The following is an 18,174-nucleotide window of genomic DNA, read 5'->3' as shown; positions in this document are numbered from 1 at the left end:
TTCTAGATTGTGAGGGTCACGGAAGGCTCTTGGACGACCTGAGACAGCGTGCGTGCCTACTCCTCTCTGGTGGGGGCATTTGCGCAGGTACAAAGCAGTGTAATAGTTTTATTCAACTCTGGATTCTGGGCAACCGAGAAGCTCTTCCTCATCCTGTTCGGCTCGAATCCTCTCCCAAACCTAGAGACGGATTGCCGGGAATTCCTCCGTCTTCCTCCTCCTTGCTTTAGTATCAGATCTTTTGTCTCCTGTGGAGAGTCTCTGAGAGGGGCAGCAAACGTTCCAGCAAGAATAGGAGCTGGTGCCTCCTGAAGCTCTAGCCCTGAGCTTTTCTATTCACCTCTTTAGATGTACTGTAGCATTTAACCTCCACCGTAACCGGGTCTGGTAGTTCTGAGAATCCCCCGATTTTAAAGCTGAGAAAACTGAGACAGAGGAGTGAAGTGAAAGGTATGGCAGGATTTCGGCCCAGAATAGCTGCCGCCCTGGGCCCAGGCACAGACAGGGAGAAGGAGTGTAATCGTTGAAGGGTCGGAGAGTCGTGGAGGGCGCGAGGGAGGCCTGTGGGTTGGAAATGATCTGATCCAGAGGCTGAATGTGTAAAGCTGTTTAGAGTTGGAAATGATCTGATCCAGAGGCTGAATGTGTAGAGCTGAATGGTTATGTGCTTTCATGTATGCGTATTACACTTCCCTTATATTAAAAAAGAAAGGAGGAAATGGGCAAAAATAAAGAATTAAGGTGTATGGATCTCATGGCAAATTGAATGCCTGTCTTGCCACACAGTGGCTTTGGGGTAATGACTTGATCTCTGTCCACGTCTCCATGTACTCATCTGCAACGCTGGGGAGACTACTCCTACTCCAGAGGGAAGGATTAAATGTGTACTTTCCATGGAGATCCAGAAACGAAGCTAATCTCTTCTTCGATGCCATGGTAATAGGGCATCCCAGCTGGTTCAGGGAAGGGAGTGCTCAGCTTCAGAGCTAGCAACCAGGATCCTTCTTTCTAAATAAAGAAAGTGTAGGTGTTCAAAAGCCATTTTGCTGGCCGGATCGAGGTGGGTCCTTCTCCAGGTAAAGAGCTCTTCGTTTCACAACAAATTGTATGACCAGATCCAGGGTGAGCCAACCTGACACTAATAAATCCACTGGCTTCCCCTACGGGAGGTGCGGACATCAGAGAAGGTACATTTTCCCCGCCTCTGGTGTAAATCTTGTGTTTCAGAAGTAAAAAGCTGAACCGAAAATGAATGGACCTATGTCGTTTAGGACAAAGACAGAATTCCAAGGAGAAGGACACGCAGAAAGAAAGAAGTTATACTTCTTGGATGATAGGACTGTATCTGCCCATTGGCTAGCTGTGCCCCAAACCTGTGAGGCCAGAAGCCTTCGTTCCCTTCACTTCTGCGCCATCCCACGGAGCTAGCCCACAGGCGCACGAACGATGCTGGCGCGTGGACCCTTCACGGTGCCCTCCCATGCCTGATGGCCGGCCCTTCATCACAAAAGCCCATTCTCATTTCACCAACGGTCCGCTCTGCTCGCCACAGTTCTGTCAAAGCAGACAAATTAAACTTGTCAGGTGACATATGGAAGAAAAGGCTTTCTGATTTACTGTGGAACTGTTTATGGATAAGAGCTATTTCTCTTGGCCTGGTACCTGCTCTCAAGGCTTGATCACATTTCAAGGTGCTCAAGCAGTCGAGGTCCTCAGATGGCTGCCGGCTCGTGGCCGTCTGTGTGCAAAGACATCTGAATATGGACGGAAAGCCATAGCAAATGAAGGGAGACTTAAGTCTCCATCCAGCCGTCTCTCACTTCCTTACTCCGTGATCGGAAGCCTCACGATGACTGTGTCCATTGAGGAAAGGACCGGGGGTCACACCTCAATGGAAAAAAAAAAAAAAAGAAAGAAAGAAAAAGACATCTTCAGTTTAGAGTGGATGAGTCTGAAAGCATCATACTGTTTGTTGAGCCGTGCGTACTCAAAGCTCTATTCCCTTCCCCCCAGACTGGACGCTATCATGTCTATTTCTGGTGGTGCAGTCCTTTATAAGAAAGAAAACCCTAGCGGTATGGGAAGGTCAGATTGGGGGTGATCGTTCTCCCTCAAGCTTTTCAGATGTCACAACCAGATGAAGGATAATTTAAGCAGCCCAGAGCCGGGTGATGGGTCTTGCAGAGCTGCCTGTCTGGTGGACCTGGAGGAAAGCTTATCCCCGGCAAGGTAATTTACGACGGAAGACAACCGGGGCTCCCCGCAGGCAGTGCCGCCGAGGTCCTCTGAAGAACCCCTGCTTTATTGGAGAGAGCTGTAAGGCTGAAGACAGGATGACTTACGGCTTTCCAGTGGCTTTCCCCCTTTCTCCTCTTCCTTGTTGTGATTGTTATTTATTATTTGTGGGCAGGGATGAGAGGGTTCACTTTGCCAACTTTTGAACCCTCTCTAAATTCATGGCTCTGAGTTTTGAACCGTCCCTGAACCTTCCTGCATTGGAGTTTCTATTCTTCTAGCATTTTGCAGCTTCCCGTGGTGGACAGAGAAAGACTCTAGAAGGTTTCTTTTTAAAAGGTGGAAATAATTCCTTAAACATCAAATAGCTCTCTTTAGAAAGGCAGGCTGGTTTGATGAGTCAAGTGTAAATGAATTGAAAACATATGCTCCAGATCTCCCTCAGTTTCTGTAGCAAGTTCAGGGCGGAATTCCTAATAGAGCTTCATTGGGTTCAGAGCTGTGATGAAATAATGGGCAAGGGATGGGCCAGACCCATTAGTTCTTTTGGTTTCTACTGCTTTGTTCCTTATTTAATATAAAATGGGCTTTGGTTGAGCTCTGAAAGCTGGAGAGAGAGGAGGAGACGTTTATAAGCAGTCTTTTGCCAAGTAAGAAATCTGTATTAGGAAATAGAGCATTCTGGCGCAGGACTGAATTCTTGGTTTTAATGGCTGTAACATTAGGAGGCAGAGAGAACTTTGAAATCCGGGCTGTCTAATCCTCCACTCGGTTGAAGCCCTTCTCATCACCTTCACACCCGTGGCTAATTTGGCACTTCCTCCCCACCCTTCAAGTCCTGTCCTTAAGAACCCTGCGAGGTTATTTGGGTCTAGTACTTTCTATGGCCAATTGCCTTAAGAATGTCCGTTTGAAAGAGTGCCTCGCAGAGGTGGGCAGCTGGAGCAAGGCAGCCTGGGATCACAGAGAGGACGGCCGAGGGGATTCTGATCTTTCCATGGTCCCCGTGCTCCGGGCTGCCCGCCGTTGCTCTGGCCTTGGACCAGACAGGCAGCAGAGCAGACGGCTGGGAAATGCCTGCCCAGTGCAGAGCTCGGGAGCTGGGCAACAGCGCTGGTCTGATGCCCACGGATGGTACCTGTGGTGTGTGTTCTGGACAGAGCGGCCCCAAGGCCCCATACCAGACAGAGCCACACAAGGAATGTTGACTTTCGCTGCTCACATCCTCCATACATGCTTGGGAAAACCGCATGCTGGGTTCTGTGCATCTGCTGTGTTTCCCCACCTGGCAAAGAGGGGCTTGCCTTTTGCCACCCACCTGGTGGCATGGCCGGGGGGCGAATGAGAAACCCCACCAAGAGCTTACAGATCCCTGGTGGCAAGTCAAGCACCCCTCTAAAGTCCCAGGCACTGGTGAAATGTGTTCTTAGCGTCAGAGCTCAGGGAACAAGTACGTAGGTTTGGCCTGCAGTTAGCAAGCAGCGCAAAGACATGCTTTCTTCTTTGTGGGATGGAAAACACAGTTGTTACAAGTTACTCTGTCATGACAGAATGTGCTGGGAAGGAACTGCCAAGAAAGCCAGTCGGCCCAGCCTGGGGCGCCGGGGTCCCGGGGCCAGCTGGGATTATCTAAAGTGGGGCGCCCTTAGAGAAAGCAGGAATTCTCTTCCACGACAGACTCTCGATACCTCCCCATCCAACTGTTTTAAAAGCTGCAGAGAATTTAAAATAGAAGCTTTTTGGAGGGAGGAGAGGGTCCTTTGGGGGCGTTTTGTTTGCTTTTGTTTCTATCTCCCTCCCTGGAATGCTGTGAAAACCTGGAGAAGCCAGCACTCAGAGAAGGCCTTGCAGAGAAACAAAACCCCCTCATGCCAGAATGAAGGGTGAGGAGCCCCTTTCTGGGTTCTGGTTTTATAATCAATTCTGTTTATAGTAGGAAAGCAAGAGCCCCCTTCTTGAATTCAGCACATGTCGTCTCTTCTGGACACTACCCCTCCTTATTCAAACATTATAGGGCCTAGGGCTTCAATAGGTTACTATTAAGCAGCTAATGCTAAATACAGACGAATATTGCTAGTTGAATGGGGTGACTGTCGCTCTGCGGTAAAAGTGCCATTCACATGAGGGAGGTGAGGATTGCAAATGGCAGCCACGAGGGACAAAATGGCTGACTGGACGGGTGGGGGCAGAATGACTTGTAGGCTCTTCTGAAAGTTCAAGAGAGGGTAGGAGCTGGTTGAGGCGGGATTGAAAGGCAATTATAGGCCACTGGGTCCTAAGAAAATGGGGAAGGGGGAAAGGTCTTGGGGCTCAAGGCAACCTTTGGCTTTTCTCTCTCTCCCTGTTTCTCCCTCTCTCTGTCTCCGACTCTGACTCTGTCTCTGCCTCTCTCTCTCTCTCTCACACACACACACTTGGGCACACACACAGCCCCATGGCTTATTCTTCTGGCTCAGATTATATAAAACACCAGACTATGCTAGGAAAGGAAGAATTCCAAGTGTTACTCCAGAACTATCTAAAATAAAGTTTTTTATGAGGGATCCCAGTGGGTTGTCTGACCCTGGGACATTCATTCTTTTCTCAGAAATCCCTGTGGGGAGGAGTCCCAATAAAAAGCAGTAAATAAATTTAGAGATTTTGAACATGTCAGTTTAAAGAGGGAGGTTCCCGCCCTCCATCCCTGCTCTGGCTCCACAGAGAGGCAGGGGCCCGCCTCCACTTCCTTCTTGCTCCCACCCACCTGGCACAGAGGCCGTTCTGCCGCAGCCTCCAGGACGCTGTGGAGAGGGGTCTTTCCCTCTTCCAGAGTCAGAACTCTGAATGGAATTTATTCGTGCTCAGTTGAGGTCTATATACCAGACAAGACACTGAGACAGATACCCCTTAGTCATGCCCATGCAAAGAAGCCAAGTGTCTCTTGTCTTTCTTCAGTGAAAGGGGGATTATGGGAAACGTCCCCACTCTCTTTACCTCACAAGGGTGATATGAAAATTAGAAAGTTAATTTTTTTTGACGGGCGCTGTCATACTCAGGTGACAGGCAAAGCAATATAATGTTTATTATTATGGTTATCGCTGTGTTCCCTGTGCACTCCTGGCTCTCTCTCTCTCACCTCACAGGGGTGAGTATGGTCTCCCCGGGGAAAAGACAACAGTACTGGTTGCTAATTAGAAAATTCATGGGGCTACACTAGACAACCACTTCAAATTATAGTTTCCCTAGGCATTGATCATGCTTCATTCCCAAATGAGATCAGAGAACCCGGCTACTTTAAAAAAATAATGGGATGGGGATAGAAAGGGCTGAGATAGACCTAAACGTTTTAATTAATATCTTGAAAAATGCAAAACTTTGCTAGCTCATGAATGTTTGATTTATGTAGACCTGTGCTGTCTGGTCGCCCCTGACCACATGTGGCTAGTAAAACATCTGAAATGTGGCTACTTTGAATGAAGGCATGCTGTGAGTATAAAATACACCCGGGCTTTTGAAAGTTTGTAACTACAAGGAAAAGAAAGAAGAGTATAAATTGCCTTATTAATTCTTTCATATGTTATGTGTTGAAATGGTATGATGGCCTACGTTTATTAAACATCTTAATAAAATTAATTGTAACAGCTTCTCTTTCTTTTTTAAATAGGGAGTAGGGTGGCCCTCCCAGATAGTGGCTACCAGCAAAGGTAAAAATGACACGTGGCTGCCTTTGTGGCTTGCTTTGTGTTTCTGTTTGGGCCTCCCTGGTACAGACTTTACTAATCGACAGTGGCAGATTGCTCTCTGGAATTCAGCATTTCTTCCCCAGTTCACAGTATCAGGGATATGACGGACCTGGACAGTCTCTGATGTTACACACAGTGTCAGGAAAATTTGTGAAACAATTTATGGCAAATGGAAGAGAAGTTACTGAGCGCCCTTTCTGATGAATCTGTGCATTTATCTCCTCTTTTCATTGCTTTCCAGCTTTTTTTTCTTTATAAATAATTCTGCGAGTTGTAAAAAACTGGTAATAATGAAAACGACTCTTATCTGTAGAAATGCAGATTACTCGTGTCTGTTAGAATGTGGTTGATCATGGCTCTCTATGGAAGGACCAATTTGCCGTTCTACGTACATTTATCTCAGCATACTCTTTTGCCCATATGTGTGGGATTCCTTGAATTTTGGCCCAATGGCATCATCTTACTTAATCCCTCAATCAGTTAAAAAAAAGAAATCTCTGACACAAGTTCTTTTTATATTCGTAAGAAAGTCATGATTTTATCTTCTTAGACAATCCTAGAGAGTTTAGGAGTTCACAGTCATCAAGATTAACCACTATGTGTCTCCCTCCTCCCGTAACCCCCAGCCACTTGTAGGCCCACATGGTGGAAATAGTGAAGCCCTGAGATGGGATGGAGACTGAGTTTTTCTATAGAAACTGTTTTACCTGACAACCGCGTGACCACTACTTGTACACAGAACAAGCTAAATTGTGGGCTTTTCTGAATTTTGTGAGCCAGCCAGGGATTCCACCCACCAAGTGGAATATTCAATTCTCATAGAGTCGAGCTGAGTTCCCAAAAAACGAAAGAGAAACCTAGCATACAACACATCGGTAAGGGGGCCACTGTAGGTGTTGATCAAGCACCCACGGCATAAAACCCCTGAATGTAAAGGTGAACATATATAAAAGAAAGTGGGCTGTCATGGGGCTTTGTCCTCCCCACCTCTTTTTGTTTGTTTTGCTTTAAAAAAAAAAAAAAAAAAAAAAAAGCCTCATTCTTATTTTACCTTACTGTCATTTTTTTCAAACAATAACTGTTTTCCTTCAGAGCAAAGCATGACAAGATGACCCAGGCACATCCGTAGGTAATTCAAATGCCCACTTATTTCTGTGAATAGAATTGATCTTAAAAATATGAGCAAACTGAAAATATAAAGTAGGTGATTTCACACACTCCACTCTACGAAATTTGGAAATACTACACTTAGAATGTATATGTTTTGTTTCTTTTCCTTAGTTTTTTTTTTCAAGAAGTTGGCTTTTATTAGCAGAAAGATCATTAAATTTTGTGAGTATTGGCCTCCAGCATTTAAGTTTTTACAGAACACATCGACGTTTACTGGTCTTTCACCAGCAGAGACGCATGGTTTTTATGTATCTGTAATTCTGAAAGGGAAACATTCCCTCTACAAATGCAGAACAGTCCACTTATAAAATTTATGTTTGTGGCCTCCTTTCTTATATAAAGCAGCCACCTTGGAGACTCCATTTAAAGTACAATTAAACAACATTCTCGCCTATATAATCTGCCCAAATGTAATTATTTTTTCTTTTTTGGTTCTTCGGTAAATAACACAGGAGGCTTTGTGGCATGAGGAAATCCCTTGACCCAGGTATTTTCAATACCATAATTTAATTGATGAAAATGAAAACCAACATATGCCTTTTTATAATTTTTGGTTGCTTGAAATTAATTCTCAATGTTTAAATTGGCTGTGAGATGCTTTTGATTTTTTATACTAAAAAATACTTTTTAAAATTGTTAACAAAGAAGAGTATGATTTTATGCAACTATTCACTCCAGAATAATATAACATCTTTCAAAAAGTTGATTTATTTAAGTGAAAACCTTTGATAAAATGTTAAAGAATTTTATGTGCTTTTGACATACATTATAAAAGAGTTTCATATATCTTAATTCTCAAAAAAATAGGAAGAAATGCTGGCATATTACATCTTCTATCATTATTCAAAAATAACAGAACACTGCACTTTAAAAATAAAACCCAGGTTTCATTTGCATGGAAAATTTGTTTCTTATGGAAGAGATTTAGTCTGGAGTCATTTGCTACAGAAAAGAACTACTTTATGCTTTAGCTCTTCTCTTTATGTGGGATTTTCTAACCGGGATTATCCTCCCCAGCTGATTTTACCTGTTTCTTTTCTCTGAAAGAGTTTGTTACAGTCATGACAGAGAAACGAACAGATAGAAACACACAAAGATATAGATCCTTTCTGGAAAGCAAAGAATCAGGGAATCCTTTCCAGAAAATAGATTTCTTTTGTATGGAACTGATAATATTTAAAAGGCAACACAGGGGTGATGTCTTTGTCATCTGCTGTGTATTTGGGGCTAAAAAAGCTTTGGAAACAAAAGTTACTATTTATCACATATGACCATACTAATTATCAATACTATTGCTCATATAAAGAATATCATAGACTCTTTATAACATATGGCTTTTTTTTTTTTTTTTTTTTGGTCAGGAGATATTCCATGGTTAACATGTCCAATGTCCATAATTCATGTGAAAAGTAGCTAAGAAGGGAATAAATTCAGGAGAAAGAGAAGTACTTCGGGTATTTGTACTCTGAAATCAAGGCAGTCGACGAAATGCCTGTAGTTGTCGGGCAAAGTTTTATATTTGTTTTTATCTAGACAAGGGATCTTTATCAACATTTCAGAAGCATCCCCGACCATCCCCCTCCGGAAAAGCTTCAGAATGCTTTGCTAGCAGGATTGCAAAAGCAACTGTTTGTCTCTATAACATCCAGATGAAAATGAAAATTTTTAAGAGCATCTCATTACTTTATCCATATGAGGCCCAACTCAATCCAAAGACTGTGCCTTTCATACGGGTTTCTGGCAGTGTGCAATCTTAAAAAGATATAGTTCTTTAAATAACATGCCAGCTCAGATTCCTTTTGTCCAAACTCAGGGCGTGTTTCTGTTGAGTATCACACAGCTTGTTTCCTGCCCCGTCTTTCCCACCTTCTCCCGGTAAAGTAACCAGAGAAAACCTCCGGGTACCCCCGCCCGACAGAGGTGCGGGTAATTCGGACCCCGTGGGTAGATGTGCAGTACTGTGATCCATGTAAGCATGTGACCAATAGATGTTCATACAATGGATCTGTGTCAGGAATAAGTTATCAGAGGAAGAGTGTGCTGTCGGTAAGGGGCTTTATTAATTTAGAAACTCAGGACTCCAGTAATTTTTTTTTTCTTTACAATAACCTGAGTGAGTGGTGAGAATCCTTTACAATCGACCGTGATGAAGACGATATTGTCAACGTCTATTTATGCTGGTGCTATTCCAGAACGTTATCCACAATTGACTCCAATTTCTCATTCTTCAAAGTTTTCCCTATATCCTGAAAGAAAGGCATATAGTTTAACCTGCAGGAGAGCAGAAATTGAAGGAAATTGCAAAGCAACATCTGAATAATGAATATCTTGCCAGGAAAATGTGTCTGGTCTTCCAGAAAAGAGTGTTGGAAGAGATGAGAGACGGCAGGGGGATTTTCTCTGACGTGATTTTGAATTCTTTGACAGGACTATCTCCCTGTTTATGAAGCACAGACAAGTATGCTCGAGGATGTCCTGGAAAGGTGATTGTAAGGAGAATGCAGACAAGGAAGTTGTTCAAACCAGCTCCCTGCTCATCTCAGTATTTTCAGTTTTTCTCTGCATCTCATGCTAATGACCAGCCCAAACCAAAGACAAACCTTTTCCAGATGCTTCGGTGAATTTACTGGGTTTTCTATCCTCTTACAGATAATAATAACTTGCAATCAGAGCTCTACAATTTAAGAAGCATTTCATTTTCATAATAATCATTTAAAGTTGCCACCACCACCACCACCACCATCATCGTTATGCTGATTGGTATAGATAAGAATACTGAAGTTCAGACTCATTTTTAATCATTCAAGTAATAGGTGGAGAGGCAGGGATTTTTTAAACACAAACCATCAAACCTCAAACTTTTCTCCCTGCTTTTCTCCCACCTTTTGGAAGGACACTGGGATAGAAAAAGATATTAATCTCTTAATAATTACATTTGCTTTTTTGAGTAAGAACATGAAGAGATGTACTACGCCATTTAAAATACTTTTATGTTGATAGACTTATGCAATATTCATACTGTTTTGCGCTATTTAAGAAAGAGGAAGTGTAATTCTTCACCATAAAAATAAACTAATATCATCGGGCTAGGAGTTGCCAGTGACCAAATCATCCTGATTGCTTCCAGGCCCTGTTGGGGGTACGGATGACAGTTTGGCGTTTGGGAGAGTGGCACCAGCACCCTGTAGGCTTCTCTGTGAAGCCTACACCATTCCTCCAGGGTGCACCGGGAACTTGCCTCCTGCTCTTGCTTTGTTCCCCTCCACTGATGACTGGCTAATTCATCCAGAGCAAATCCAAAGAGAAAGTCGGGGTCTCCCCACCATGCTGTGGACTTGCTTCAGAGGACCTCACCAGATGACCTTTCCACTGAATTCAAAGACAAAAATCGGAAAAAGCAAACCAAAACAAATCTTTACAGCTGTCTTTATCTCAAGGACGGGGCTCCCTTTCCAACAGAGAATGGCTTCTCCCTGCTACGGGGTTGTTCTTCAACAACAGATGGGTCTGTAAGTGAAAAGAGACCTCATTTGTCTGGTGGCGTGTGGACTTCTTCAAATGCACATGTGGTTCCGAGTGCCGTGGAGGGACCACACGACATTAATGCAATTTCCTCTTTATTGGGCCCCCTCTCTACCAGCCCTGATGCTCAGGCGTCCACATTCAAGACGCAGGCCTCCATCAGATCAGCATGAGTGCCACGGAGCTTTGTGGAGCTCCGCCAAAGTAACAGGCCAGAATTTGGGAGAGGCTAGTGATGATGTGATTTCAATTTCATACCATCTGTCCCCAGATTTCTTTCACTATGGGGCTGGTCACTGGCTTTGAAGAAAAGTCAGAGTGCCAGGGCTCTGGAAAGCTCTGTATGGAGCAGTTGAAAGGACAGGAGACTCTGTAAGCCCCATAGAGTGCTACTCCCACTGGGAGATGGACTTGAAAGTCCCAGTGAAAGCAGTGTCAACCTTAAACAGCTGGCTGTGTGTCTGAGAGCCTGGGTAGGAGATGTCACGTTGTTTCCTGGGTGAGAGACAGACCACAGGCAACTAAGGAAGAAGGGGTAAAAGATTGGCTGGCATTCTTTTCAGCAGGGAATATTCTTTCTTCTTGGGAGAACAGAGCCTTACCACCTATTGTGGAAACGTAACCCCCTCCAACCCCTTTCTCCAGCAAGATATCACCATTCCAATAAGAACCTAAACTGGAAAACAAAAACAAGGGGGAAAAAATGGCTTTTTTTGTCCAGTGCGTCAGAGGTTTTTTTTGTTTTTGTTTTATGGTGGATTATTTTACACAGGCCCTTGAATGATTATTTTCTTTGCTCCCAGGCAATACGGATTAATTGATACAATAAAGGTCTGGAAGCCCTAAAATGTTGGTTTAATTCCCAACTCTGACACAAAAGAAGCTAAACGACTTGCAAGAGAATATGTTGAAAAATCAACAACAATTTTCCTATCTGCAAATAGTGTTGGAGTGCCACTGGGACGCTGTGTGGCATTCAAAAAAACTTGTGTTCCAAATGCTAATTATTCACCAGTTGGCATTCCAGATCGTGTCTCTTGACATCAGTAAGCTGATTGCTAACAGGATGATAATACTGGTTTAACTTTTTAAATGTGGGTTTCAAAAGTAGAAGTTTTCAAAGTCACCAGAGAAGCAGAATATTGAATGGAGAAAAAACAAAAAACAAAACAAAAACCGTGGGCAAGAATCAGGATGTCAACTGGTTTGTTCTACAGTGAGAAAACTAGTGCCCAGCGAGGTTAGTGACCTGGTCAAGGCCACAGAGAAAGTTAGTGACATGCCAGGACAGAATGCTGGACTTGACTTTGATCAGTAGCACATTCTAGAAACCATTTGGCTTTTTATATGCCTGCTTTCTATGATGATTCCTGGAAAGGGATTTCTCATGACATGGGTCTTTCACGGCTCTACATGGGTGATTGGGGGGCAACGTGCAAGGGCACTTTTCCACAGAGCTGCTTCCCCACCGTGTGCAACGCTCATTCCTCGATGACAGAATTGCCAGTGTCTCCTATCAGTCGCTGAAGCCTTAGAAGGCAGGAAAATAAACAAAGCCTGACAACTCTGTTCCCGTGTTATGACCTGTTCACCTCCCTGCCACTTCCAACTTCACTTCTCCCTGAGTAGCCTCCACGTTATTTAAGTCAGCAGGACTTTCAGAAATCAGGCTGCGTGCATCGAGGCTGCCAGAAGGAAGGGTTATGCGACCGGCATGTGTGGGTCTGAGCTCTTTAAACTCCAGGTGATGCCTGGAGTTGAGAAGGAAGGAGTTGAGACTGCTCTGAGGGTAGCTTTTAGTCTCCGAAGTTCCAGATTTTTTTCCTTTCTCTTAACTGCTTCATGTCCTGGATTTACTAAGGTTCTCACTCTTGATAACAATTTCTTAAAGTACTTGGGAGCCTACTTTATTCTGGAATGTTCGAAAAGGTGGCTTGAACAAAAGCCTGGGTAACTTAACCTTAAATGAATCCAAAGCAAATCCCGATTTACTACGGATGACACTAACATTCACATTCATTTTATTTTATGTTTTCCAAATTCATTTTAAAATGCTCATTTGTACATAGACATTCACAGTTGCATTTTTCATAGTGGCCTAAATGTAGAAACAATCCAAACAAATGTCTGCCAATTTATGACAGACATGTCATGGCGACTGGTTGAACAGAGAGGCGGGGTAGCTGTACGATGGAATATTTTCCAGCAATAAAAACAAAGTGCTGGGGCACCTGGGTGGCTCAGTGGGTTAAGCTGCTGCCTTCGGCTCAGGTCATGATCTCAGGGGCCTGGGATCGAGTCCCACATCGGGCTCTCTGCTCAGTGGAGAGCCTGTTTCTCTCTCTCTCTCTCTCTCTGCCTGCCTCTCTGCCTACTTGCAATCTCTCTCTGTCAAATAAATAAATAAAATCTTTAAAAATAAAATAAAAAAACAAAAACAAAGTGCTGATACATACTATAGTATGGATGAGCCTCCAAAAGTTACAGCAAGTGAGAGAAGCCAGACCCCTCCCCAAGAAAACCCACAAAAGACCCACATATTATATGGTTCCATTTATATGAAACATACAGAAAAGGTGAATCTGTAGAAATAGAAAGTGGCTTAGTGACTGCTAAAGGCTGGAGGTGGGAACAAGGAATGGCTGCAAATGGACACAAGGTTTCTTTTGGGATGATGGGATTGTTCTAAAATTAGGTTGTGGCCGAGGTTGTGCAACTCTAAATTTGCTCATCATTGAGCTGTATACTCTGAACGAGTAAATTCTGCGGTGTGGGAATTATATGGCACTAAAGCAGTGAGAACCAACAACCGTGCACCAGATGCCCCAGCTCTTCGTATGGAGGATGTCCCTTGGCGGTGGGGAGGGAGGGGTGTTTGGTCCGGTCTGACCGCGGGACTGATTCAGCCTTTGCCTTTCCCTCAGCCCCAAGGCTCCTCCTGGAGAGCCAGCAACCTGCAAGTCCTTCAGGAGCCCTTGACATGATGCAACAATTTACAAAATCAACTGTCTGCCCTTGTGAAGTGAAGTCTGACCAAAGTCTCAGTTCAGGGACACATGCATTCAAAGGGAAAAAGCCCATGGCCACGGCAACAATTTAGGTCTGCAATTAAGACACTTCAAGTGTTGGGGGCTGACAAGGAGTTAAAGTAAATGTTGATTTAGTTGTAAAGTGTTCAGAGATGTAGCCTTGCGAAAGGGTCTTGCACAACCGCAGGCTTTTGTTTATGTATGCGTTGTTGTTGTCTTTAAAATATTCTTTTTTTCTTTCCCTCCAGAAAATTTCCAGCCAGCACTGGGACCCTTAGCAGGGGAGACTGGAAGTGGGTCTGAATAATTCATTCAAGATAATTTCAAAAAATCACCCTTTAACGAGTACCATATTCCCTCCAATTTTCCCTTATATATGATTCACCGTTTTGCAAATACTGATGTATAAAGAATGCATTGAATGTGGCAAAAGTTGAAGATAGCCCCTGCGGATAAGACCTAATGGACGCCCATCCTGAAGTAATACATACAGCTCAGCCTCCAGACATGTGTCTTCAATTTAAAATAATTCAGCAATCATGTTCAACCAGAACCTGATTACACAAAATGGGACTTTTTAACTCCCAGACTTGGATCAAATTTTGAGGCCACAAAAAAAGGGGGGGTGGAGATAATATGTGCCATGTTTACATATTCCAGATACTGTGATTAAATGATCCACACTCAGATTTAACTGTTTCTTTGAGCTTATCAAGGTACCTATAACCACTTCTCACGTATAGAAACTTGCCAAGTCTTTACGAGAACTTGTGTCAAAGTCCTGGCGCAAGAGGTAAAGGGAAGAAAGCGGAAAATCAGTTGAGTTCTTCTGTCTGAATATTGGAGTTTCCCAAGCTCTGTCATGTTCTCCATTTTCCTGGAGACTCGGGAAGAAGGAGCAGGATTGAACGGAGTTGGCTCTTCCTGGTGTGACAATCTGGGTTGCCTGGTGTGTCGTAGTCCCCGGAAGAGGCTTTGCCCCCTCTTAGATCTGTTACCTTCCTGCCCACTGCCTCCCTTCTCCCTTATCACTATGGCGGGTCTCCTTTCTCACAGGCAAATTGGACCTGTGCCCTTATGGGATTTCTGAGATGCTAGGAAGTCCCACATCCTCCTCCTTTGTTAGACTGCCCAGTGTGTGAGCTGCTACCGTTAATATATTACCTCCAATCCCTTTGCTCAGAAGAAATGGTGGATATAAAAGTGTTTGGTGAATCCCAAGCAATGGTCTCTGGTGATAAGATTGCCAGATAAAATACAAATGCTTAGGTCAATTCAAATTTCAGATACACAACAAATAATTTTTAGTATGCGTATGTCCCAAATGTGCATAAGACATACTAAAAAAATATTTGCTGCTTAACTGAAAGTTGAATTTAGTCGGGAATTGTGTACTTCTACATGCTGAATCTGGCAACCCTATCTAGCTTATGACCACCACGGTGTGGAGTAAGGGTAAGGGCGCCCGTGGCCGAGAAGGAAGGGAAAATCAGACTGTAACATGAGCATCTCCACATCACCGCTGAAGGGCAAGGAGCCAGTTCATTTCCCCAGAATTATTAAAGGACCTGATGGTTTACGAATCAAGCAGCCAAAACCTGAGCATACTGGAAATAAAGGGTTTTGTGTGTCTTATTTTTCAATAAGATGAACAGGTCTAGTGTGGGTGATCTTCTCGTTAAACAGGTATCATCAATAAACCTGTCAACAAAAGGTTGACAGGTTTATCGGTATTTTAGGAGTTAAAAGAAGAAAGGTGGTACCATTTGGATACTGGGTGAGGGAAGAGTTCCTGCTGCTTTGGGTTCTGTCTTCTGCATCTGACCTGGGCGGGGAGGTGGCGGGTGGGGGGGGCAGGTAAGATCCGGTGGGAAGTGTGCTGGGAAGGGCGCCGCTAGTGGTGTCGGGGTGGGGGCGGTCTACAAAAGGGTCATCTCAAGAAATCCATTACTAACAATAAAAGAGCAAAATTTGCAAGCAACTGGCCTTTTCCCCCATAAGTGAGAGTGGATTCAATATCATCTCTTTCCATCACTCCACTTTTAATCACTTGCACACCAGGAGAGAAAAGTAACTTGAAAGTCAACACTCTGGGGATTCTGGGTGAGTTGACTAGGTCCCCAGCCATCTGTCACTCCTGTGAAAATCAACTGTCACATGCGCTGCGGGTGAAAGCTTCGGTTGAGAGTCACTGCTCCTGGCTACTTCTAGGAGGGAAGCCCAAAGGGGGACCTTCTCTGCTGTCCAAGCTACCATGTCCTGCTGGTGGCCTGTCCCAAATTCCTCTCAGGTTAGTAAACTCACAGAATCAAGAAGAGAGGTTGTCTGCTCTTCTTTCTCTTCCTTTCTTTCCTCCTTGATACAACATTTATTTGGGGGGGGGGGTCTGCTCTCTGTCACACAGGCTCAGTTCCTGCCTAGAAGAGCTTGGGGTTCAAAAAAAGGTAAGGCAGCGTTGTATAAGGAGATTGAAGGGGAAGGATTCTGCAAACCGTTGAGAGCACCGGGAGGGTCAGGGGGAAGCCGAGCAGGGAAGAAGGAGGACAAGGTTCTTGGGATGAGAGGAGGGATGTAAGCTTGTTCCTGATAGGACCTGTCCTCAGACAGAAAACCATGACAGCAGTCCTAGGAGGCACAAAGAATTGGGCTGCTGATGAAGTTTTCAAAATAAATAGTCCTCCCCTCCCCTTCCTCTGTGCCAGCCCTGGAAAGGCTGCTTTGGGACATTATTCTCAGCATCCCCTGGGGTCTTTGTCTCTGATGTTAGCCATGTTTCAGAGGAAATGGAGGAACCTTCATTTTGTTTTATTTAGAAGTCATTGTACTGCTGTGCGGTGACACAGATCTCCTGTAGACATCCCTGGGTCTTGAATACCTGACTTGTATTCTTCCTTGTGTGAACGTTCGTAGTTTACAGATTTCCCTTTTCTTTTAGGTTGCAAGTCTTGTGAAGGCAAAAGTAATACCTTATTCGTTTCTGTCCCCTAACAGTGCTTTGTGGTGTCAGACCCACCACAGGGACTCGAAAAACGTTTGAATTAATAGTATTAACAGAAAAACCTTTCTTTCGCTCTGTTAAAAACAATGCTAACTAGTTCCTACTGACATACTATCGAGGTAGCCTCAGAAACCATCTCCTCCAATTATGGCTTTAACAACGGATCAAAAATCAATTTCCCAAATAAGTTTCTTGGTAGGAAGACCTATACCCACACGGACACACACCCTCACTCTGTAGCCATAAAAAAAGTCATTTGTGAATTTAGGAACCACGGAATAACAACAATAGATAATCTACACTCAGTTATGATCTGTTTCTCAGGCCAGGGATGGTGTGAGTAAATGAAACACACAGATCATCTTCAAATCACACAAGGATCCAGGACTTCTCTCTCTCTCTCTCTTTTTTTTCCCCTGCAAGAGCTGGTAAGTGGAAAGTCAGCCAGTTTGGGAGTTTTACCTTCTCTAATTTTGCAAATTCCTCTTTTCGGTGAAAGCAGAGAAGTTGAGGACAATGTAGTATCCTGTCAAATCTAAGAGGCCATTGGTCGGGGGACATGGAATCACGTTGGGTACCACTGAGCAAAAAAGGCATTACCATGGAAACAGCCCAAGTTCAGAGACAATAAGATGTTGAAAAATGCATGGCTCAGAATCTATGGAATACAGATAATTCTTCCTCTCACTTGGCCCAGGGCTTTGCATATTATAGGCGGTCAATAAATATTTGTTGAATGGGGGAGTGAATAAAGGGGACAAGCAGAAATCCTTGGGTTCCGTGATGCCTAAAGTCCACTTCTGAGAACAGTGGGCCAGATCTCTTTTGCTGCTTTAAGTAATCACTGTGCAAGGACAGGGGCTGGCTCTCTGATTGCTGAAAACCAAACAAAATGCAAAGAAGCAAAAAACTAGATTGTAGACTGCATCCGACCCATCTACCCGCCAGAGGAGCCAGGCCTCGTGTGCTAAACAGGAAGGAATAGTGAGTTTTCATCCCCCAGGGTTTTTCTTTGAACAATCAAAGAAGGGATAGTGGTGTGCAAGAATCACACTGAGGTGTGCAAGAGTGTGCAAATGAGTGCATGTGGGTTAAGGAAGGCAGGTGGATATAAATATATAACCAAGAGGAAAAAGAAAAAAAATCTCTTTGTAAGAAGCTTGCTGGGTTTAACACATTGATCGGAGAACAGCACACACACATGACTGAGACCTCACAGCTCAGAAATGCAGCTTGCAACTGTGTCCCCTCTCTGTGATAAATATGGGCAATATTAATGTCATCTTCTAAGCCCCCAAAAATATAGGCGACTCTGTTCAACAGAGCTGGTCAGACTACGGCAGGTAAATCATCTACAGATCTACACATAATCTTTGGAGCCTTTGCAAAGTCTGGAGCCACGGAGGGACAGATCTGGAATACTGATATGATTCATCGCTTGTCTTCCTTGAGTGTGTGTGCGTGTGTTCTTTCCCACCAGTAATAAGGAGGTATTTTC

At 44.0% G+C, this 18,174-nt stretch overlaps 1 long non-coding RNA gene across 1 annotated transcript in view; it reads left to right on the top strand.

Annotated features, from left to right (window-relative positions):
* The window catches only part of LOC131829522 (uncharacterized), a 193,542-nt gene extending 179,175 nt beyond the window's left edge, over positions 1-14,367 (top strand). Inside the window, exon 4 of the long non-coding RNA XR_009352890.1 lies at positions 13,927-14,367. This is a non-coding gene — a long non-coding RNA (uncharacterized LOC131829522). The remainder of the gene's footprint in view (positions 1-13,926) is intronic.
* The last annotated feature ends 3,807 nt before the right edge of the window (positions 14,368-18,174 follow it).

The sequence above is a fragment of the Mustela lutreola genome, chromosome 4 (assembly GCF_030435805.1).
Source record: "Mustela lutreola isolate mMusLut2 chromosome 4, mMusLut2.pri, whole genome shotgun sequence".
Classification (NCBI taxonomy): Eukaryota; Metazoa; Chordata; class Mammalia; order Carnivora; family Mustelidae; genus Mustela; species Mustela lutreola.
This window is presented reverse-complemented; position numbering and strand designations above follow the sequence as displayed.